The sequence below is a fragment of the Rhinolophus sinicus genome, linkage group LG01 (assembly GCF_036562045.2).
Source record: "Rhinolophus sinicus isolate RSC01 linkage group LG01, ASM3656204v1, whole genome shotgun sequence".
Taxonomy (NCBI): Eukaryota; Metazoa; Chordata; class Mammalia; order Chiroptera; family Rhinolophidae; genus Rhinolophus; species Rhinolophus sinicus.
The window spans coordinates 188,004,652-188,026,771 of record NC_133751.1 but is presented as its reverse complement, the minus strand read 5'-3'; the positions used below and the strand labels follow the sequence as shown (position 1 = coordinate 188,026,771).

At 33.6% G+C, this 22,120-nt stretch overlaps 1 protein-coding gene and 1 pseudogene across 7 annotated transcripts in view; both read left to right on the top strand.

Annotated features, from left to right (window-relative positions):
- Positions 1-22,120, top strand: part of ERBB4 (erb-b2 receptor tyrosine kinase 4) — a 1,035,063-nt gene that overhangs the window by 284,872 nt on the left and 728,071 nt on the right. The window lies entirely within an intron of this gene.
- Positions 13,929-16,172, top strand: LOC109445057 (EF-hand domain-containing family member C2; annotated as a pseudogene).

Here is a 22,120-nt window from a genome sequence, read left to right as displayed (position 1 = left end):
TGTTCAGGTTATTTCTTCTTCAGATGCATTCAAGTTATACTGATGGTAGTGCTTCTTTTTTTTTCTTTTTTTTTCCTCGTTTCTTTTTTTTTTTTTTTAATTTATTGAGGTCACAATTGTTAGTAAAATTGTAATCTGCATTTTATTATGTGGGAATATATTCTTAGAAGCTAGTTCTCCTTTCCATGTGGGAACTAGTTTACCTCATGTTAATGGAGATTCCAGAATGACATAAAGGAGGTATATGAGGCCCCTGTCATTGATATAAGTGTCTGAGACCTGATGGGAATTCCAATCTCTCTGATTTTACGAACTTGACTTCTCAATTAAACTGTTTTGGTGTTCCAGTCATTTTTTTTTAAGTGGATAGTAATCTGATGGCGTAAAATAAAGTTGACAATGAAAGTAACTTTATGTTCTGCAGAACATAGACTAACATGATATATTGCTGAAGGTGTTTTAGACAGACTGATGAAGTCTGCGATCATACCACCCAAGTACTTGGATGGGAGACAGACTGATATAAAAGAGCGATATGAAATTATATATGTCATTCAGTAAATACGTTCATCAGTGATTATACTTTTAATTAGTTGAAATAGGTTAAAATTAGTAAATTTTCCTAAAATTGTATAATTATGTTTTGTTTTTTTTTGTTTTTTTCCTGGAGAACAGAACTCCTATGATTCAGATAAGGCACCAAGACTGTATTAGTTGTCTATTGCTACATAACAAATGACCACAAACTTAATGGCTTAAAACAACATACATCTATCATGTCAGTTCCCATGGGTTAGAGATACAGGCACAGTGTGGCTGCGCTCCTTGCTCAGCCTCAAAAGACTGAAATCAAGATACCAGCCAGTGCTGAGTTCTCATCTGGAGATTGAGGTCATTTTCTGAGAGCACTAGGGTTGTTAGAAGACTTCAGCTACTTGCAGTGGCACAACCAGAGTCTTTTATTTTCTTACGGCCATCAGCCTGGGGTTACTCTCAGAATCTACAGGCCACTCTCAGGTCCTAGCCATACAGTGCCTTCCTTATTTAGTTTGCAGTGTGACCATTTGCTTTGTTCCAAGCCAACAGAAGGGCATCTCTGTTGATTTGACTCGCTCTAACTTTTAAAGTATTCCCCTAATTAGACAAGGCCCACCCAGAATAATCTTTTTTTTTTAACTCAATGTCATCTGATTAGAGTTATTAATTGCATCTGCAAAAGCTCTTTACAAGCAGCAAAAATAACATAATATAATTACGAGAGTGAAACTATAAAATATTCGTATGACTCCTGCACATTCAAGGTTATATCATGGGCAGGATTCTGCCAGCCATAAGGACCACGTGACTTTGGGAATAGTTTGAAGCTAAAAAGAAAGCAATAGCAGGGAGGAAGAGAGAGAGGAAGGGCAAAAGAAAAGTATCCTAGAAAAAAAAAATAGTAAAATTCCCATCATTGTAAAAGGCATATGGATTAATTCATTCAGACATTTTTATGGAGCTATATGTTAGATAACATTGTTTTAAGTAAGGTCTAGTTACTTATATGAGGTCAGACAATTGAATTTGCTAACTCATCCTAGAAAAAGTGCCACATACCTCATTGCTGAATATCACTATGGTCACCTTCGAAATACTCCCCTTGGGAAGCTATGTACCGATGCCAGCGCCTGGTCCACCCTTCAAAGCAATTTGGGAACTCTTTTTGTGTAATGGCCATCACAGATGTCATCATATTACCCTTGATGTTCTGAATGTCATCAAAAAGTCTTCCTTTCAATATTTCCTTTATTTTTTGGTAAAGAAAGAAGTCACTGGGGGCCAGATCAGGTGAGTAGGGAGGGTATTCCAATTCAGTTATTTGTTTACTGGCTAAAAACTCCCTCCCAGACAGTGCTGTGTGAGCTGGTGCATTGTCGTGATGCAAGAGCCATGAATTGTTGGTGAAAAGTTCAGGTTGTCTAACATTTTTATGCAGCCTTTTCAGCACTTACAAATAGTAAATTTGGTTAACTGTTTTTTAAGTTGGTACAAATTCATAGTGAATTTTCCCTCTGATATCGAAAAAGGTTAGCAACATCGTTGAAACAAGTTCGTGACCTTAATTGTCAGACTTCATATAGGGTACGTGTTTTCCACATCATGCAGCAAATATTACAATGACTGTGCTTTTGTTGTCAGAATGTGATTGTTGAAACTTTTTTGTCTGACAAGGTAGTATTCCATATATCAACAGATCACGTATAGTGTTGATAGATTGAATCTTTTCAGATTATAGCCAAACGCTCTATTTCAAGCTCATGTAAATGTTAGCAATGAGAAATTACCTCTCCAAATGCTAAGAAAGTATTCTATTTTTTTAATTTATTACACACTTAGTTTTGTAACCTTGTACAATCAACACATTCTTGAAATAACTAGTAACAAAAATTATTTCAATTAGTTAGATTTTCACTCGGTATTATTAATAGGTATGATATTAGTAAAATAACTATTACACCTTTTCCAATATAAAAGCTGGAAAAAATTGTTTGAGGATAAAAGTTTTTACACAGGAATATGTATTGGTATAACAAAGATATTTAATAACCCTAGTTATTTATTTATTTTTAATTTTTTGGTGAAGGGTAAATGGGTAAGCAGTAGAGTAATATACATTTGTCCCTTTCCTTTCCCATATTTGCTTAGCTGGAAACAGAAATGAACTGCATTTCATTTTTATTTATACCTGCAAGCTTGATTTCATTATCTCCTTCTCCTATCCCAAGCAAATAGAACATAGCTCTGTTGATTCCACCCATTATTTCTAGGTGTCAAACTCATGAGACGCGCGAAAATCTCTTTATTTGATAATTACAGGATGTCAGATATGAAGTCCTGGTACATTGACTTTGCTTAAGGCCTTTAACTTCAACCTTACTTTGTACATCTTTGAACAATGAAGTTTCTATAGACTGAGAAGAAGGGAAGGATCAGATATGATTGCTGAATGGACTTTATACATTTGCTGTAAATTTATATTTAAATAACTATATAGCATTAATGTATTTTAGAGAAAAGACATTACTGATTTTACTAAACATGTTTGATAACTGATGTATATAAAGCTTATATGCACAGAAATAAATACAGGATTTTGAATATTTCTGGCTGAATTAAACATAAAAAATTGACAGCTTATTATACATGCACTAGATTACTACTAGACTATTGTCTGTTTATCATTGTATTGTCTGGAAAGTAATTGATGAAAAAAGTTGATTGAAAGTGTTCAGGATTCATTTTACTGGCTTTAATTTGCATAAGTTCAAGCACTAATGGTTCAATGAAAGAATTAAAAGTGTGATAATGTTACACTGGAGGCTGAAAGCTTGGACATCAAACAATAGTGCTTTACCAATGCAGTAGTAATTTTAAAATAATTTTCTAAGAAGAGAGTAATTCAATAATATACACAAGTATAAAGTACTGAGTTACTTTAAGGGGAAAACTAGAAAACATGTAACGTAGAGACAAATTTGAGTAATTATAGCACTTGAAAACATGGAATTCTAGTGACTTCCTAATTAGATGCTGGGTCATTTCCTCAATATTTTGAGGATCTGATCTTTGGTAAATTTTAACCAAAGATATCCTTGTTACAAAAGGAATGCCTTGTACATGAACTGAAGTTGCATGTTCATTTAATGCTTAATAATACTTGAGTCTCTTGAGCATATGCTCTTTTGTTTTCATTCCAGCAACTAACATCTGAATTGTTGCATATCTATGACCCTTGATCCCATCAGCTCCAAGCAGTTTCATTTCTATATTCAGTTGTATATATTTGCAAACTAGAGACTGCCACTCCAAAATGGTCACTTCCATTTTCTGATTCATGATTCACTCAGAGCATGACTTACAAGTATACATTTGTTTATTAACAAGTAGAGAGGTAAGGTTGAATGAAGTCTACTACACACTGGGTTTCAGACAACAGAAAGTGCTGGAATTGGATTAAGATTTTTCAAAACTAATATATGGAATACTTTCTATGTATCACATTCTTTACTAAAAACCTGAGACACAAAATTGGCAAAAATAAACATGATTTTTGTCCTCAAGGACAAAGTTGGGGAGTAAGATATTAATTGATCAATTGTACCAGTAGCAATTGGATAAGTGTGGAGGTACATAGGATATATAAAGGATATATAAAGGAGTTCAGAAAACCCCTCCCCCTAAAAAAAATTCATTGTTTGACTGACAAATGAAGAATAAGAAAGCATTAATTTAACTTGACTGAGAGGGAAGTGCCTTGCAGCCAGAAAGAAAAGTATATGCAAGGACCTTTTGGTAGGAAGGGTTGATCATTGTCAACATATTCTTTGTTGCTGTCTCAAAAACATGGGAACTAGAGATAAGCTAGGGAATTCAGATGGCACTTAGTATGTATTATCCCGGGAACAAGAGGTCTAGAGAACAGTATACCCTATTTATTATGTTCTGCTAAAATTCCTCTGAATAGACTCTTAGGCCTGGCAACAAAGCCGAATTCCTGGTATTATAATCATGGCAATGCAATGCTGAGTATTCAGAATGATGAGTAAAAAGTTTTTTCTTTGTGTATGTTTGTGTCCACTCGATAGTGTGTTTATGTGTTTAGATTTAATTTCAATCTTTCGGTCTCTTGTGACATAGAAGAATTTGTAGCAAATATGAAATATAGTAGGTTAAAGGGACTCAGTGAATACACATATACTCAAAAATATTGATCCAGTTATAAAAGGAGAAAATTTTACTGCAATTCTCATTGCCTGAGGATTTTGCATTGTGATGACTAAATTCTATTTTGATAAGCGAGTTCCTTGATTTTCGAAATGCTACAAAAGTGATTTATTATCCAAAATAAAAACTATCTTATTCATCCTTAAGGTACTGCGATAGTTGAAATAGGTTTTCTGCTTCTTTCATCATGGAAGGTTCCTTCACCTCTGGCAATGCTGATGAAAAATCCATTTTGTTGTTTTGCAAGTTGATTAAAAATATATACATTTTTCATTCCTGAATTAAATATTCTATAACAATGTAAACCTATTTTTGAAGTTATAAGAATGCCACTTTGTAATAAAAAGGCTATTTTCACTGACAAAACTGGAGAGTTTGTACAGGTTTCTGTTTTGTTTCTAAGAGTGTTTCATATTATCAGTTTGGCTACATGCATAATTTATACTACTGTTTATAAACTGTAGGAGTAAAGGATATATAATTTCAGGATGATTAGAGGTGGGAAATATGGGCTGTAGTTGCCCATTGGCTCTTTATAGCTTCTAGGGAGGCTCAGTGAGTGGTGGATGAATACTTTTAATTAATTTTTATTCTTTCCTGCAAACATAGCTATTCTGAATTTAACCAACTCAAGTGTAAGAAGGTTATCAAAGTAGACTCCTTGGAATAGCAATATATCTTGTCAATCTCAAGCTGAGGGAATTGAATAAATAATCTTGTTTTTTATTGGAGAATATCTGTTGAAGAATATTGGAGAGTGTTATTATTTAGATACTGGGGGTGCCAGAAAAATGTATACACATGACTTGTATTCATCTTTGTTATCGGTACATATTGAGTATTACAATTTTAATAGAGTTTTTTCCTCTCTTAAAAAGTGTATACATTTTTTATTGGCACCCCCTGTATTTTCTACATGCTTGTTTAACAGTTTTAAAGTATTATGTATGTGTTCATCAGAATTACAATATAAAGGTAGAATTGTAACCTCTTTATTGATTGCTGTGAAAAAGCTTTATGAAAAACCATTTTTAGTTTATACGTATATGTTTTTCAGAAGTTTAATGATGTTTAATGACAAAATATGAATGGTACTAGCTCCATCATTGGCTGATTGTTTAACATCATCATTTCTTTGAACTGCATTCTTTTAGTTTTTAACTTTAGGAGGTTGGACTGTAATCTCTAAACTCTGCCACTTGATGATGTTGTGATTCTGCAAATTCTCCCTTTTTTCCTTAAAACCAGAAAATAATGCGATACTATTTTATACAGTTTTGGGGATCATGAAGAGGAATGGACTCTAGCAGGAATCACACTGTATTCCCTGTACTTTACAGGGAGTACACATGTGTTTGTTTTAAATAATTGTGCTTGAGTGGTTTAAAAAAAACAAACCAAAAAATGGCATACACCACTGCAGAATAAAAGTTCTAGAAAGTAGGATGAACTTTTGAGAAAAATGTGCTGGAATCTGAAAAAGAAATAGCAAACAGGGTTATATTTGGGGATCTTGAATATCTCATTCTACATATTACGTGTAAATGGAAAGCTTGGTGTTGATCTTCCATCTTTTTGAGATATAGGTGCCTAGAGTACCAGGGTAGATACCAAGCCGCTAACCAATGCCAGCATGAGCCATTGGCATACTGTGAATGATGGCAGTCAACCCTGAGCCACGTAGGAGTGCTGTAGACTCGCTCTTGCCAATGTGCAACAACTTATTTAAGTAAAATGGAATCGCAATTATCTGGATTAATGATGAATATTGTTGAAGTCAATTACCTGGTCGACTAGTTCCAGGTTCACATGTTATTAATTCTAGATGTTACTTCACAGAGTTAAATCTCAGGAGAACATGGCCTGACTTTGCCCTCTATTTTCTTATTGACTTACCATCTCAGTGTCCTTATAAATGAACAAGCAAACAAACAGACAAAACAAAAGGATGATTGCGGTAGCCAGTATGATAATGTTTTATTCTTTGAAGAATAGAATTAGGGTTTTAAGAAAAAAATATTTTTCTCATATAGTATGGAAGGTTTAAATTACCTATGCCTTTCTGGATAAGCCTCCCTATAGAAAAAATAAATAATTTATACATCCAATGTTATTAATTAAAGCCACGCAGAACTGAAATTCTTGCCAATTGAAACCCAAGGTAGATCCTGTAATTATGTTCAATTTAGAAAATGTTTCATGCCAGTATTTCTAAAGCAGCTCTCATCAGCAATGCAGTCTTTGAAATTGTAGCAAACAACTATGTCATTTCTCTATTGTTAATTTTGATGATAATGTCACATGACCTCATAGAGGGAAGCTGATAGTATTAGGCTTTCAGTAAATAGACTTTTGAAATTTTTCTTAGCTCATTTAGAAATAAATATTAATCCATTTTTGTGGTTATGATACATATTGGCTTCAAATTTTGTCTTAGGTTATAGATGCAGCAGATGAAACCTATCATTGATTGAGCATGTGTTATGTTCTAGAACCTAAGTGTTTTACACATATTATCTCGTTCAATATTCACAAAAATCCTAGTGGTCTAATGTGATAGATTAAGAAGACATGGGAGCTTAAATATGTTAAGAAAATTATCAAAGCTCAGCAACGTGGCAAGTATCTTAAATTGAATTTGAAGTAGTTCTTTATGAGTCTGAGGCCTCTGTTTTAATGGTGCTATTAAACCACCTCCAAATGTGTTTGATGTGTTATGATGACCACATGGTTGTCACTGTGAGAAATGGGATAGTTCCCGTCTTTTTTCATTGGAAATTTATACTCATATGTCTGTTGTCTGCCTACCCTTATCCTGGTACCTTCTTTAGACACCTTTTACTATATCAACAAGTGATCCTCATGTCTGCTTCAATTAGACCATCTGACCTTTAGTAGGATGACTAGCTAAATAAATATTTGTTGAACTAATGAATGCATTGAAAATCATTTTTAAAAATTAGATAACATTTGAACTTGCAAAGATGTCTAAAGCTTTGATGAGAGGGGACGGGAGAGATGTTGGAGGGATATATTTTGGGTTTGGGTTTTGGTCAGTTCCATAGAGGACTTCTTTATCTCTAGATAAATTAAAATATAGATCTTGTTCTTTTTATAGTGATGCATAATAGAGCAAGTATCCACTGCCTTTCTTTTTTTCAAGAGTCAGTGAAAATTTTATTCTGTCATTCAGGCTAATAACACAATTGTACTCAAATTTTCCTCAAGCCATTGATTGGTAATCGTCTGATGCTACCTTCCCCTTTAGTGTGTGCTTATTATGTTATGGGGCAGATGTGTTTATCTGCAGTCTTAACACAGATGTGTGAAGAGTATTGGATGGCATGTTTAAAAATAAAGCAAATAAATTTGTTAATAGTTTCCTTTTTAAAGTATAGAGTGAATGTGAAGTTATATTATGTGAACTCTTGCTCTCTTGCATTATGGTTGGTTTCCTTGTGTAAAAAACGAAAGGCGAGGAATTATTGATAGAGAGCTGAGAATTTTATAAATGCTGTAATGCTATGTCTGAGTGAGCCCAGAGAATCATGTAGTACATGTAATCTGTTACATTGCTGTGGGGGAAAAAAAGAACCATTATGGTAGACACTGCTTCACAGGAAGAATAGCGATAAATACAAGTTTAGTATCCTTACTTGATTTCATATACAACCTATTTTCCTTTACCTTTTCACATGCATTTAATTACTTCATTCTGGATGAAGGGACTCATTCTCCTGATAGGATAGACCCTTCATAGAGTCTTTGATTCATAATGTTAAAAACAAGTCAAAATAATTGATTTTAAAGACTATTTAATGAATGAAATGAAAGGAGTGAATTACAAGAAAACCACCCACTCTTTACATAGGTCTTTCAGTCCTATGTAAATAAATAATGTGTAGCCTTCTAAAGGAAATGATCACATTGTTAGTAAGAATAATTTAAATGCTCTCATGAAATGCATAAACCATTTAAACATATTCATTATTTGTACATTTGATAAATACATTTTTTTCATTTTACACACACACACACACAACAATATACACAAATCAGAGGCAATAGGATATAAATATTTACTTAAGGCGTCATTGAATACTATCATAATAAAGATGAGTTGAAGGATTCACATCAATAAAAGGGGAGGAAAAGATATTATGCATAAAGATTATCATAAAATAATATTCTCATTACTATGTCTATTCAAGATCCATATATGATACAACTGTAACAGTCTTCCATAAATGAAGTGGAAGTTACAACACAAGAATTTTGCCCATAACACCAAGCAAATCTTTTTTTATTAACTGAGTTGAACTTTAAAATTATGTTATGACCAAAAATCAATAAAGAGAAACTGATTTAAGTTCATCCAAGTGTGAAGGGGTTTATTACTAGTGCTACATCACTCTAATGATGTTCTCTTAAAAATTTGTTTTTGTGATATATTGCATCTATTATTGCTAAAAGGATAAAACTGCAAAGCAACCTTGGACATTCATAAATCAATTTAAGAAAAGTAGGCATATAGCCAAAGGAAAAGTAAAAATTCGCTATAGAGGTTTTAAATACTAGGCAATTATAATATATGCAAACTATACCCATATCAAATTTCTAATGAGGAATTCCTTCACAGGATTGTTTTTTTAAACTAACAAAGTATCATCCTTGTTAGTAACTTCACAGCATGAAGATAAGTAATATTTTAAGGCTTGTTTTTCCTTTTAACCTTCAAGGTAGAATACTCATAAAAACACAAAAACTAATGGTTCCTGAACTATATTTGTGAGATTACTATTGCTCATGTTCTTATTTCAATTCCATACTATATAGAATATATCAGACTTATGTTTAAAATATTAAGAAATCATAATACACTTTTAAAAATATATTCTCTAAAATGTGCATCATATACACACATCACAATGAGTTTATATAATGAAAAATGACACTTTTAACCCTTGAGAAAATAGTTCCTTTAGACTTTTCAGCCTTTATCATGTCGCTCTAATATTTTTCAATGTATTTATTTACTGTCTTTCTCCTAAGACTATTTGGACTGTGATATATACATGCATGTGATATACCAGAATTTTAAGGTAAATTTGTTTACATATTTCATGTTATCACATACAGACAAAAGATTGTAGAAATCCTAAGCATACATCTCTATGAATTCCACCAATGAGGCACACTATCTAATCACCTCCCAAATCAACAAAACATATAAGCACCCCAAATGTCTCTCTCGCTTGCACCCTGTCAAAGTCCTTTCTTCCCCCCAAAGTAACCATAACCTGACTTTAACACCAAAGGTAAACTGGGTATTTTGAACTTCGTATAAATGGACTCATAAACAATGCGTTTTTTATTTCTAACTTTATTCACTCAACAGTATGTTTGTGAGACTCAGTACTATTATTTCAATGTTTCCTTACTGTGTAGCATCAATTGTATGAATAAACCTTAATTTATTTATCAACTGCTATTGTTGAACATGCAATGGTTACTGTTTGGTGGCTGTTATGGATAGTAGAGCAATGGACATTTTGTACATGCCTTTTGATGCACATATGTAGCATTTCTGCTGCGTTTATATATCAGAGCGGATTTATTGAGTCATAGCTATTCATATGTTCACCTTCAGTTTAGAAAAACATTTTTCTGAAGAGTTTTCTGAAGCTGTTTTACAAATTTATACTTCTATCAGCAGTGTATGAAAATTTCAATTCTTCTTATTGTATATAACCAATCGTTGGTCCCTTGGTGGTTGTTGTTGTTGTTGTTGTTGTGTGTGTGTGTGTGTGTGTGTGAGGGGGATGTTTATTTAATATCCACCATCTTTTAGATGTGTAGTGGTAGCTCATTATGGTTTTAAAATGGATTTTTCCAATTATTAATGAAATTTAGAACTCTATACTTATTGGCCATTATATATTCTTTTACACAGCATATCAAATATATGTAAATGAATGTATATATCTTGATATAAAATGGAATTTATAAAAAGAGGAATAAATAGATAAAGCCAAGCAAGATAAAAATAAGAATAGTAAAACCCAATTCAAAGCAGTAAATTTGGTACATTTATTACTTATGTTATCGATGACTACTCAGTTTTAAAAGATGAGCTGAACATTTGGATTAAGATTCCTATCAGCAAAGAAAGAGGAGAGATGTAAAATAAATTATTCATTTCATGGCTTTTCCTAGTACCATGTGCTATGAAAAAGTTATTCCATGGATTTTCATAAAGATGATACTCTAAACAACATTCTCAACATTCTTGAGATAAATAACAGCGAGTTCATTTAACTAATTATCTTAGTATCTTTCCATACAAGTGCAGAACCATCATTTGCATTAGGTGTCTGGTGTACATAGTTATATCGATCTCTATACAGTCATAAAGAGATGAGCATATGGGCTTATAGAAACATGAAGACTGTATTCCTAAATATCATATTATTATAAATGCCAATTATTAATCTTACAATAATGTCCATGAAGTACAACAACTATTCAAGATAATTTAGTCTGTACTTCTAATTTTATTCTAAAACTGAACTGTACACGACTGTAGCCACTAGCTTAATTTAGGTAAAATTAAATTAAGAATTAATTTTCTTAGTTACCCTAGATAGTGCAAGTGCTCAATAGCCACAGATGGGTTTTGGTTACTATACAGGGCAGGACAAATACAAAATATTTTCATTACTACAGAGTGATTACTATTCTAAAGCTTTAAACTATTCTAAAGCTTTAAAAATATTATTCCCTATAGCTTATGAAAATTCTGCATTAATTGGAATATTGAATTTATAACAGCCTATTATATTTTGGGACTAGGTAACATTTATCATGTACCTAACTGTAAGAATTAAATATTGAAGGCCAATGGGACTGAAAGATTGTTCTTGGATCAGAATACTTCAATTCTAGTCTTAGCCCAGTCTTTACATGGGCTCCATGATTTAAGGAAAATCCTCAGTGTCTTTAATCTTACCTTTTGTACAACAAGTAGGTTAATGGATAAACTCCAAGAGAAACCTGAATTTTCTGATTTTTTAAAATCATAATCTCACATCTAAGTTAATGATAGCATGAAGGTCATTTAAGGGAGTCTGATGCATTCAATAGAAAAAAAACTAAAGTTATAAACGGGGTTCATCAAATCAAAAATAGCACATAGGCATTCTTAGCATGAAAGAGGGATTCTTCAGATAAAAACAACACTGTTGAAATATTATAAGTTGTTTCTTTCAGATGTTACATTTTTACCCATTTAAAAATGTCCAATGAATATATTAAGAACATAAAATAGTTAATTTTTACATAAATCCATACTTTAAACTGAAGGTGACATAACTCTGCATTACAACGACAACAAAAAAATTAACATTTTCTCTCTAGATTCAATTATATTCATTTTAAAGATATTCTGAATAAAAAAATAACGGAGACAATGGTTTTGGTGTATCTCAGATCTTAATTTAACTGAGGCTTTTCGATGATGTCAATTATTTTTTGCTGACTTACTGACAACATTGCTCTATAAATGATATGGAAACAAAAGCTACTTACTGCTGAATTTAAATCATTCCATCATATTCAGGTTCTCTTGTTTTAAAATTTCAGCTTTCCTGAGTTATAGTTGACATACACATTTGTAAGATATTTAAAGGGTGCATCATGGTGATTTGATATGTAAGTATACTATAAAAAGATTCCCCTCATCTAGTACACACATCTGTCACTTTGTCTGTCTGTCTGTCTGTCTGTCTGTCTGTCTGTCCGTCTGTCTATCTATCTATCCATCTATCTATCTATCTATTTATGTGTGCGTGTGAGAGAGAGAGAACATTTAAATTCTACTCTCTTAGCAAATTTCAATTATATAACACATTCTGATGAACTATAGTTACTGTGCTCTATATCAGATCCTCAGACCTTGTTCATCTTATAGATGAAAGTATGTGCTCTTTTACCAACCTCTCAGGTAAACCTGACTATGACTCATAATATGTAAGTACAGTGTCACACTTTTTACAGTTGTGGAAATTGAGGCACAGAAATGTTAAAACAACTTGTTGAAAGCCATACCGCTTGTATTAGTCTGCTCAGGGTACTACAACAAAATACCATAGATGGAGTGGCTTCAGCAACAGAAATTTATTTTCTCACAGTTCTGAAAATTAGAAGGCCAAGCCCAAGGTACCAGCATCGTTGGTTTCTGATGAAAAGAGAGCTCCCTTCCATCATGCAGTAGACGTACACCTTCTCCTTTTTTTGTCCTACCTGGGTGGGTGGGTGGGGAGTGTTGGAGAAAGAGAGAGAGAAAAAGAGAGAGAAAGAGAGAGAGAATGTACTAGCGCTCTGGTGTCTTTTCTAATAAGAATACTAATCCTATAGGATCAGCCCTCCCCCAGCCCATGACCACATTTAATTACTTTCTTGTTCATCTTATAGGCCCTATGTCCAAATACAGTCACATCACAGGTTAGGACCTCAACACATGAATTTGGGGGGAGACACAATTCAGTCCACAGCACCACTATTAACTGACAAAGTCAAAATTTAAGCCCAAGTGGTTATAAGACTAGCATGTACTCTCTGAACCTCGATTGCGTCTCTGAAAGTAGAAGAGCAAAAAACGCCTACTGTATAACGTTGGGGAAATGTCATAAGATACCATTTTCTCTAAGGTAGCAGAACAAACACAAGATATATTGAAATTTTGGGGACAATCTATGCAGAGTTGCCATTTTTATAATGATTTTGTAATTTAATTTTCTTTGATATCAAAGGAAATATATACACTGAGATGAAAAATGTAATATGCGTTTAAAAATGGTTATGATTAATGTCTTACTATGTAGCCTGTATTGCTGCTAAATATGGAGGATATTTAATATGCCAAAAGTTCAGTTACACAGAGGACCGCTAAGTGGGACATTTCAACTGTCTACGACATCAACTTTATTTCCATAGAAAGGATTCTGAATCGTCAGAGAAATTATGGGGCCACTCTTCTGTGACGCAGCCTCCTGTCTCTAGGTAACGCGTTGAGAGTGGGGGCTCAATGTCGCGGTCGCAAAGCAGCTGCCACCACCTGCGGGCCCCTTTCCCCTAGGATCCTTGACTCTTGGAAGCTCAGAACCATGGCCCTGCCGCTCTTGCCCGGCTACAGCTTCAGCCGCAACGTGGGAAAGAAGAAGTTCCACAAATCTCAACACTGGGGCTTTTGCAACAATGTTAGCATGCTGGTGGGTGAAAGTAAACCTGGAATAGGCGGAGAACCGCTTCTCGGGCAAAAGATGAAGCACAAATACAGTGTATTTACTAAAGAAGTAGGAAGTGACGCACCGTCCTGGGTAGCTTTTGACAAACAGGTATTATCTTTCGATGCCTACGTGGAAGATAAAGTGCGTGAGACAAGTCAAGAAAACTATGGCATCAGATGCTATAAAATCCTCTTCTATCTCGAAGATGACACAATTCAGGTAAACGAACCAGAGGTGAGAAACAGCGGAGTGCCTCAAGGGACTTTCATCAGGCGTCATCGGATTTCTCTCCCACCTCCGGAGGATGCTCAGTTTTATACGGTGCATCATTTCAACATCAACATAGACATTGTCTTTTATGGCCGAACATTCAAGATTTACGACTGTGATGCATTCACAAAAAACTTTTTGAGGAAAATAGGAGTCAAATTAAACCCTCCAGGACAGTGTCCGGAAGATCCTTCCACGAAGATATGGAGAAAGAAGCTAGACTGCGTAAAGCGCTTACGTCCCCAGCAATCCTCCGACACCCTGAAACAATTCCTCCAGTATGATAGAAAGGTGTTGCGTTTCTTCTGCATGTGGGATGATTCCGCCTCATTATTTGGGGACCGTAGAGAACTCATCTTGCATTACTTTCTGTCTGATGATACTATTGAAATCAAAGAATTGCTACCACACAACTCAGGCCGGGATGCTATGCCATTTTTCCTCCAGAGGAGAAAGCTGCCCAAGTATGGCCCCCCTGGACTCTACCAACCAGGTGAGGTAACAAATCAGACAGTTCTCAATTTGTATGGTGGCTTGGGAGTGAAACATGTGCATGGCTACCTGTTGGATAAATACAAGCTAGGAAAATCAGAGCAAGAGTTTTACAAAGATAGTGACCTGTCCTTAGGAACCACCATCAATGTGTGGGGAAGGAAAGTGGTCCTTTGTGACTGTGATGAATTTACGAAGACTTATTATAAAAATAAATATGGAATTGAGAACTTTACACCGATTTCATTCAAGGCTCCACCTCCTCCAAAAATAGAAAGGAAATTTCCACCTTATACGGGCTTTGGTTCTGAAGAGGATTCTCTCTGCTCTTGTATAGGCCTCGTGCCCAAACCTTGTCTTCATCTGAGGAATGTCAGGAAATTCATGGAAAACGATAGCTATGGCAACACAAGCCGTATACTCCGTTTCTTAGCAAAACTAGTCACAAAACAATGTGCCAATGAGGGCAGACTGTTTATTATATCTTATTTTCTCAGTGATGACACAATTTCAGTGTTTGAACCCACAGAGAGGAATTCCGTTTCTAGTTTCCGGAAGTTCTTGAAAAGAATGCGTGTTGAGAAGCCTGGACAAGAAGTTTTTAAAAGTGAACTATCAGAATATATCAAAGCCGAGGAGCTGTATATTGGAGCCAAAGTGAATGTGAATGGCCACCTGTTTCTTGTGTTGAGTGCTGATGAGTACACCTTAAAATTCATGGAGGACAATTCAGACAAGTTTCCTTTGAGCAACCTTGAACTTGTTCTAGAAAAGCTGAAAGAAAAAATATCGAAATCTGGAGACGTCAGGCAGGTATTTAGGGCTGCTGACCCTGGGCTCACGAAGAAGATGGATTGTAATACATTCAGAGACATAGTGATGACCATAGGTGTTGGGAAACTCACAGAACAAGAATTTGTAACCATTGCACGTCACTACAGGGTGCCTGATGACCGTTGTCCAGATGTGAAGGTCCTAATTGCAATGGCCCGTGAACAGCTCAAGAAAAATTCTTTTGAGAACTTTGAAAGACTCATTTGTAGCTCTGTATACCAAGATCGAGAGAAAAAAAAAGTATTACCCAGCAAAGCCATCAAAAGGCTATGCAAGTCCTTCAGGGTACCTTTGAGTAATGATCTTTTAGAATCCTTACTGTCCGAGTTTGAAAACAATGAACAAATCAATTATGAGTCATTTTTCTGTGCCCTGAACTGGAGAATAAATATAATGCCCACGCAGATAGCAAAATCACCCTTGAAAGAGAGAGACGATGTGTTGGTCGGGATGCCATCACCTATTTCTATGAAATACATTGACTATTTAAAATTTTTAAAGGACATATATGGCTTAGAAGAGTAGTAAAATGCCAGTTTTGCCCAACTCCTTTGATTTCCTGCTCTAATTTTGCCAAGTTTACTTCTGTAGATATAATTTCATTAAAAAGAGAAGAGAAACGTGGTTCATACTGAATTGAAATCCATAGACTACAATCAGTCTTCTTTTGTCATTTTAGTTTTTCAGAACATGATCTTGTATTGCTGATGTACCAGCACTATTAAAAATGTCATTTAAAGGAACCTCAAACATTTTTATTATATGTATGATTTATTAATACCAAAGAGTCTTATGGTAATTTTGTAATCAACATAATTTGATTTATATAACACAAAAATAAAATGACTTTTGACATCTGTATATGAAAATATAAAATCAAATTATATCAGATCAGTAAGTTGGCGTTCTATTAAACATTTTTTGAAATCTTAAAAAAAATAAAAGAAAAGAAAAAGAAATTGTAGGGTCAGAAAGTCTCCAATATAGCACAGAGGTTATCACAGTTGAGAAAAATAGAATGACCTAAAATTTTCTTATATGTTCTGATACACCAGTGTATTTAAATTTAACCCAATAAAATGCATAGGCGTTACATCAGGAGAATATTTTCTGAGTTAATTTTTTGAAACTCTATTTGCATAGTTTCCTGAAAGTATAAAAGAATGAAGGAAAAAAAATATTTTTAAGTTATATATTTAGTTACTTAAATAAAGATATTTATCTGTTAATTGAGAAATTATGAAATAGCGAGGTTAGGTGCATTTTTTCTGCTTTAGATGAGCAGTTATCTGTTTAATGCCAGGTGTATTACAGGAATGTTCAAACTGATGCCATTGTTATTGGCATATTTTGGCAGTTTCTCTTTTCAAGTGTCTATCTCATTCCCTGATAAATTCAGTAAGCAGTAAAACTTGTCTTCTTAATGTTTTGATTTCTCACTACCTCCAATCATGTACTAACATCCTCAAAATCTTCATATTAAATCCATCTTTCTTATGTTGTATTTCAAGCCTAGTGAAGTTTCTCATCATGGTAATTCTCTTCCTCTGGATCTAAATATCAATTGTATCCTATTTCAATATCAGTTCTTGCCTTAGCCATTTATATGTATTTCAAAATTTCTCTCTACTTTATCAAGGTCTTTTTTCTTCTATTCAATCTTCCTCCAAGATAAGAAAGCACATTATGTAATATGCTACAGTAATGTGTTCTAAGGAAAAAACAATGAGAAAAGGATATGGGTTGAAATTTTAGATAAGGTGGCAGGCGAAATCTTCACTGGGAAAGTGGCTTTTGGGTAAAAACCAAAAGCAAGAGAAGAAAGTATGTAGGTACAAGAGGGAAGCACAATCCATGGAGAGGGAACAGAAAATGAAGACTCAAAGACAGAAATGTGCCTGGAATGTATGACAGACTGATTATTAATCATTTATTTTTTTGTTTTGTTTTGTTTTCAAGCTTCATAAATATTCTTTAAATAAAGGGGATATAAATCCTCAGATAAAGAGTTCGTGTAGAAGTAAAATAAGCACATACTTAAATCCTGTGTGCGAGCAGCTGCTTTTCATGAAACATCATTCACAATAGCATACATTAACATCAAAAAGTCAATTTTTAGAAAAATATATAACTTTAATTAGTACAGTCTGATTTAATCATTTATCTAATTGTTTAAATGTCATACAAAAGAAAAACATGCTCATGAACTCATATACTTTTTAGAAAAGAATGGCAGGATGAAAGAAAGGAAATTACACTTCAGTATATAACACAAAGTTAGGTCCTCGTCTAAACTCTTTAAGGGGAGGATCTCCATTAAGTAAAATTCTATTGATTTTATAGATCAGATTTCATGTAGAGAGTGAAAGTAGCGTGGCCAAGGTCAGAAAATAAATAGTAAACCTAAGGCTGTTGTACGAGGTCGACAATTAAGTTTGCAAACTTGTTGCAACGATATTGCTAACCTTTTTTGATATCAGAGAGATTATTCATTATGAATTTGTAACAACTGGACAAACAGTTACCGAGTTTACTATTTGGAATTGCTGAAAAGGCTGCTTGAAAAATTTAGACGACCTGAACTTTTCACCAACATTTCATGGCTCTTGCATCACAGCAATGCACCAGCTCAAACGGCACTGTGTGTGAGGGAGTTTTTAGCCAGTAAACAAATAGCTGTATTGGAACACCCTCCTTACTCACCTGATCTGGCCCCCAATGACTTCTTTCTTGGCCCGAAGATAAAGGAAATATTGAAAGGAAGACATTTTGATGACATTCAGGACATCAAGGGTAATATGACAAGAGCTCTGACGGCCATTCCAGAAAAAGAGTTCCAAATTGCTTTGAAGGGTAGACTAGGCCCTAGTGTCAGTGCATAGCTTCCCAAGGGGAGTACTTCGAAGGTGATTATTGTAGTAATATTCAGCAACGAGATATATAGCGCTTTTTCTAGAATGAGTTTGTGAACTTAATTGTCTGAGCTCGTATTACAAATCTATGCTGTTTCATATCTATGTAATTTGTTTATGGCATTATGTGTAAGCAGTCTTATACCAAATAATCCCTAAAAAAAGTTTCAGTTATTATATCTGTTATTAATAGCCTATATTTAATGTAGTATCCAATAACATTAATAAATTTAGATCTGATTTCACTTCAGTTGAAATAATGTTTCATTATTCTTTGAGTTCATAATTAATGTTTTATACCACATGGTTAAAGACAAATTAATTCTCTTTCTTTCATATATTATCTTACAAGAACAGATGCTACGACTTCCAAATACATAACATTATTCACTGGAAGACAAACAGATAATTCCATTAGTTGAAAAAGTATTTTAAATATAAATCATGGTATACTGTCATTGCTCATATTGACTTCACTTTCTTTTATTTCTTTAATGTGACTGAACTGGCTATGTTTCTTATTCTAGCTCTTATCACAAGGATTTTTTTTTTTTTTTTACTTGATAAAAATTTTTACTATAACATCACTAATCATTGTAACAGGAGCAAAATGAAAGAATTTGAAGAGATAATTTTTCTAGAATATGTTTATATTCAATTGTAGTTTAGAAATTCATGCAGAATAGGCATTTAGAAACATCACTCTCCTTAATTGTACTTATGCAAACCTATTACAAGACATTTTTAAAATACTTGTCAGAAGAAAGCATGGTGAATCGCAATGTATAGAATTCATGATCATGCTGTTTATGGTTCTTTAAAACTATGATAAAAAAAGACTTTTAAGAATAGAACAGATTGAGACAGTTCTTAGTTCCTGTGTCTAAAAGGGAGTGTCATTAAATCTGAGCCATCCCCCGTTATTTGTTTCTTTTAAAATGTTAATGTTTAACAGTAATAAGCTTTCACATGAACTCACTGCTAAATGCATGTATGGCCTTACTGAATCCCATGCAAGTTACAAACGTTAAAAGATTTTATAATTGTGTCTAGTAAGTAATTTGCTTAAGTCCCAGAGCTAGAAGGGCAATTCTAGGATTTGAACCCAGACAATTTGATCTAGGGATATCACTCTCTCAAGCATTACTTGACTGCCTCCAAATAACCCTTCCCTGGCTTGTGTCAGACCCTATGCTAGGCGTTATGGTTACAGGAATATACAAGATAGCTGTGAGATAACTGGCAAAAGGTTACAACAACAGTTTTAATAGGATAAAACAGGTCGGTGGAATCGCCACGTGAAAACTGAATGACTTACAAAATTTTGTTAGTTCAGTGACATAAACAACAAAATTATGAGAAATCAGAACCACCGATTATGAAATGGTACCAAAATTATCGTGGGTATGGTAAGGACTCACAAGAGAAAATTCTCTCCCATACATCAGGATACTTGAAGAAACACAAACAGTTCTTTCCTCTTGGGCTTTAGGAGAACTGCTCAGAAAGCTCTAGATAACAAAGGCTTCTGACATCAGATTAAAATGATAAATAACCAAATTAGTTTCAAAAGCTTTTAAAAAATTATTTATTTCTAACCACGTGTTCTCCTTTTTAGAAAAGTGATTATTGATGTATTGAGAGTAACTGGATATTCCCGTTTCATCTCTGATTCATGTTGCTGTTGATCTACTTCTTTTTGTAAGGCCCTACCATGTGGAGAAGATACTGTATGTATTACTGACATGTAACAATGGTTATGACAAATAAGGATATGGTATTCAGTAGTTGAATGGAGTTAGTTTGCAGTCATCAACTTAAATTTCAACATTTGAGGGTTTGTTTGTTTTTTTAATTCAGAAGGGAAATGGCATAATGTTCACTAACAGGGTAAGATGCTATTTTAAAAGTATAACTTGCTTGAAATAGTTCATATATTGCATATGAATTCGATTATGTTTCCATTTCACACTTGCTAGGCTAATTCCATCTCTTGCTCTGGTTTTTACTCAAAAGCTGCTTCCCAGTGAAATTTTCTTCAAAAATTTCAACACATATCCCACTATTTTCATTTTTTTTCTTAGTGTTGTAGCGTACTATGTAATGTGCATACTTATCTTTATTTTCATTTTGTCTCCTTAGATGTAAGCTCCTTAACAATGGAAATTTTTGACTCATTTTGCTCACATTTGTTTCATCTGTGTCTGTCCTACAGTAAATGCCCAATTAGTAATTCATATCAAATTATTTATATAAATAATGAAATAATGTGTGTAATGAGATAATTTAGATGAAATAATTTTATAATATTATAGTATTAATATTTTATTTTACTAATAGATATAATACTGTTTATATAATTAGCTGATGTGTAAAATAAAATTTACCAGAAATTAGTCAACATAAAACCAATAGTTTTAATTGATATTTTATAATTTTACTCAACTGCTCTTTCATTTTGGTTAAAAAAAATATGCCTGCTCCATGATTCATAATCAGACTCCTGTCAGAGATCTAATCTATAGCGAAGGCAGCATTGTTGATATTGTCTCATTACATTGATCTGTATGGTATTGTTAAGACGAACTTAATACATATATTTAAATATTTCATCATCAAAACATATTCGCAGTGCCTATTATATGTGTTGTATAAAGCAGGTTCTCAGTAAGTATTTAATGAATAAATGAATGAATGAAAAAGTTATAAATATGCACTCTTTATCAAACCAAGGAAAATTAACATAATTAATGAAAGCACCACCATTTTAAATAAAATTAAATGCACATTTAAATGAAGAGAGATGTAATGCAGTGTTTATTTAAATGGGTTTATCACATTTCAAATGCAATTTGTACTACAATTTAGCTTTGTGACAATGTTAATATTCCTTTGGCAAACATCTTTTGAGTGCTGCTGTCACTGTTCAGAAGATAGAATGAATAAGGTGGCGTTTTCCCCCATAATCTTTCTCTTCTCTATCCCCCACTTTTTCTCTCATACACACACATATGCACACATAAACACACATAATAAGTGTCAACAAAACAAAAAGATGTTGTAAGGTAATATGACTGCAAATATATGTTATATAGAACAGTTCCACAAAGGAGGGAACATGCGAAAAATTGATATTCTACAGAACATCAACAAACCACTGCTTTCTGGACAGCAAACCAAAAATACTACATGGGAGGAAAACCTATTGGAAGATACTATAGTTCAGTCTAGTATGGTGTCAGAGAAGATAAGGAAAATAATTCCCTTTAGATGAATTTTAAAAAACAGATTGTGCTTCAGTAATTACAATGTTCCTTCTTAATGAAGGAAATATTTTGAACTAGTTACCTTCTGAATGAAGAAGCAATGCTATTGTAAGAATATTAGAGATAAAAATCTAAGTTTAGCCAGTTAAGAGTCTTATATTTTTCTTACCACTTCTGAAAATATTTGTTGATTAAAGCAAAAGTGAAAAAAAAATGAATCTGCCCTTGATACACCTTATTATAATAGTGCAGGGTACCATACAGAGAACCACAGGTACCACTCAACAGGTTCAAT